The sequence below is a fragment of the Sinocyclocheilus anshuiensis genome, unplaced genomic scaffold (genome assembly GCF_001515605.1).
Source record: "Sinocyclocheilus anshuiensis isolate Anshui unplaced genomic scaffold, SAMN03320099.WGS_v1.1 scaffold496, whole genome shotgun sequence".
In the NCBI taxonomy this organism is placed as follows: Eukaryota; Metazoa; Chordata; class Actinopteri; order Cypriniformes; family Cyprinidae; genus Sinocyclocheilus; species Sinocyclocheilus anshuiensis.
In genome coordinates, this window is record NW_015555736.1 from 690385 (window position 1) to 693806 (window position 3422).

Consider the following 3422-nt stretch of genomic DNA (forward strand, 5'->3'; position numbering starts at 1 on the left):
TAACATGAACAAACAATGAACAATACATTTATTACAGTATTTATTAATCTTTGTTAATGTTAATTAATGAAAATAAAGTAGTTAATGTTAATTCACAGCACATTAACTAATGTTAACAAACACAACTTTTAATTTTAATAATGCATTAGTAAATGTTGAAATTAACATGAACTAAGATTAATAAATGCTGTAGAAGTATTGTTAATGCTAAGTTCATCTTAACTAAAGTAGTTAACTAATATTAACTATTGAACCTTATTGTAAAGTGTTACCAATTTTTCATTTTGTTTTTATTTTTAGTTTTTCCTTTTACATTTTAATTTTAGTTACATTTTTAGTAATGTACTTCACTTTAAACTAAACAAAATGAGAAATGTGAAATAAAATAAGAAATAAGTTAAATAAATATTTTTTATATTTTATTTCAGTTAACATTTATTTTATTTCAAGTAAAAGTTTTTTTTTATGGCTTTAGTTTTAGTTGACAGTAATAGCTCTGGTTTTGTGTTGACTTTTCCTCTTCAAAGCATAATATAAATGTTAAGCAAATTAACTATAATTGTTTTGAAGGATTCAAGAATTATTTAATGTTTAATTTTGCATTGTTACAGTAAAAGATTAAAAGCGTAATGAATCATTATGTTCTAATAGAGCTGACCAGAAGATGCGCTGCAGGCTGTGGCGTTTCGTTTCTTGGAAGACGTTGAAATGACAGACACTGCTCGTGAAGGTTGTATCAGCAAGTGTTAGAGCTTTCACACATCCACCATCAATCTCTCTGCATGTTTCCTTTCGGAGCTGCAACGCTACAACTATGTCACACCAACCTCCTATTTGGAGCTCATCTCTATGTTTAAGCATCTACTCCAGGGAAAAAGAACGTAAGTCATCCTGTTCTTAGAGTCTTTACATTAGAATCACTGACTGATTAGGTTTGAATAATTAGGTTGTCACATTTTGTTATGTGAACTCTTTCTATAATAAGCATTATTTTTGCCAGTGATGATGATGTCTCTGTTGTTTCAGTGAGGTCATGAAGCTAAAGAGTCTTTATGAGGTTGGTCTCCAGAAGCTGGAATCAGCTGCCACTCAAGTGTAGAGCTGGAGGCCCTTCAGCCTCAGCTGCGTGTTGCCAGTAAAGAGGTAGAAGAGATGATGGTGGTCATCCAGCGAGAGTCTGTGGAGGTGTCCAAGACAGAGAAGGTGGTCCGTGTGGATGAAGCGGAGACTAATAAGCAGACAATGGCTGCCAAGACCATTAAAGATGAATGTGCCGCCGATCTGGCGGTTGCTGTGCCCATTCTGGAAGCTGCATTGGCTGCTTTGGACACGCTCACCACACAGGTTGAAGGAAACTGTAATTGACTAATTATTTATGTTGCATACAAAATGTTTATAGCAACAAAGAGCTCTCAGATTGTTTTTGGCCAAAGAAACACATTCTAGCATGAGTTAAAGAGTTAAATTCTGCCATCATTTACTCAGTCTCATGTCATTCAAAAACTTGTATGATTTTATTCTTGCTGTGGAAAACAAAAGAAGATATTTTTGAAAAATGTTGGCATTCAAACATTTTTGGTGACCATTGACCATTGGATGTACAAAAACAAACATATTTTTTCAGAATATCTTCATTTGTGTTTCACAAAAGAAAGAAGTGTCTCTTGGTGACTTGAGGAAAGTTATAAATATGTACTTTTTAAACTATTGCATACAACTAATATCCAATAAATCAATCTGTGTCAGGATATAACTCTAGTTAAATCCATGAAGAATCCTCCAGCTGGTGTCAAGCTGGTGATGGAAGCCATCTGCATCCTGAAAGGCATAAAACCAGACCGTATCCCAGACCCATCAGACTCTGGCAAGAAGGTGGAAGATATAACATTTCTCCAAAGACTTCATGAGTACAATAAAGACAATATTCCAGCCAACTACATGAGTGTCATCCGCAACAAATACATCACCAACCCAGACTTTGTTCCAGATAAGATCCGCACGGCCTCCGCTGCTGCAGAGGGGCTCTGTAAATGGGTTTGTGCCATGGACTCCTACGATAAGTGAGTTAAAGCTTAACGAACCAAAGGTGTAAAAATGTTTATTAATAAGAGCCATTTCATGGTGCAAACTTTTTTTCCTTCGCAGAGTAGCAAAGGTAGTGGCCCCTAAGAAAGAGAAGTTGGCACTTGCAGAAGAGAAGCTGAAGGTGGCCATGGAGAGCCTCCAGAAGAAACAGGCTGCTTTGAAGGAGGTCCAGGACAAATTGGCCAAACTACAGGAGACCCTGAAAGCCAACAAGAAAAAAAGGCTGACCTTGAAAGTCAGGTAAGCAGAGGACAGTAGTCACAAAAGAGGCCATGTAAGATTCTGACAATCAACAAACAGTTCACTACTTTTCCTGAAGGCTTGTGTATTACACTATGTTCAACTATGTTTTGTTGACATTCTTTGTAACCTCCTCCAGTGCAGCCCAACCCTGTTAAAATGTCAGTTCTTTGCTGGAAGTTTGTTTATTTAGGAATTTAGTTTTTTTTTTTACATCAAGAGGAGTTGAGGGAATGTTTTCCTTTTCTTCTTTGTTTACTTTCCTTCAGATCATTTTATGTTCCAACTTTGAAGTTGTAAGAGTGAAGCCTTTGTTTCTAAACCCACACAGAAAACACACAGTGGCACATGCACACAAACACACACACACACATACCCACACACACACACAGTGTTCTCATTTGTCTGTAGAGACTGCCTGTCAGTTTAGCGTGTGTTTGGGTAAACCAAGCATCACCAAGGCCCTTCTGCCGTTTTCTGCCATATTTCACTTCCTTTCATGTTCCTTCTTCTTTTTTCCCCCTTTTCTCCATGTTTGTAATTCAGGTTGTCTTTTTTTCCCTATTGGAGGGTAGAAATTGTTTATGCCATGCTCTCTCAAGCATGGCCAGAATCAAGGCACTTGAATGCACTAAGGCAAACCTGTTATGCTGTTCCTGAAGCTCCACTGCAACGGTCTCTTTTAAATTGTTTTCTCACTTTGGGATATGAGTTAGAAAGAACAGGAATTATGGAGGAATTCATCTCAAAGAGCATGAAGTGTCATGCTGCCGGATGCAGCAGTGTCACAAAGAATTAGTGAAGTACCATTACAGGGAGTGAATAAGATGTTTGGATTGTTCAGTGATTGTGCTGTCAGCTTCGTGCCCAAGCACTGAGCTCCCATCACTCTCTGCAGTAGCTGTGCAGGCTCACTCTGTCATTTCAAACAAAGACTGTGTTTCTCTGGTGCCAAACTGGGGGTTTAAAGATCCATTTTTCTGTGATGATGAAAGAGGGCCTGCACTAGTGAATCAGACATTCAGTTAGATGCTTTATTTAGAAGGATGTTTGTGTAGTAAACATTCATTTATGGTCACAAATGTTTTATATAAATG

The 3422-nt window shown here is 37.4% G+C and overlaps 1 protein-coding gene across 1 annotated transcript in view; it reads left to right on the top strand.

Annotated features, from left to right (window-relative positions):
- The window catches only part of dnah7 (dynein, axonemal, heavy chain 7), a 74650-nt gene that overhangs the window by 45091 nt on the left and 26137 nt on the right, over nt 1–3422 (top strand). The gene's annotated exons all lie outside the window — the stretch shown is intronic.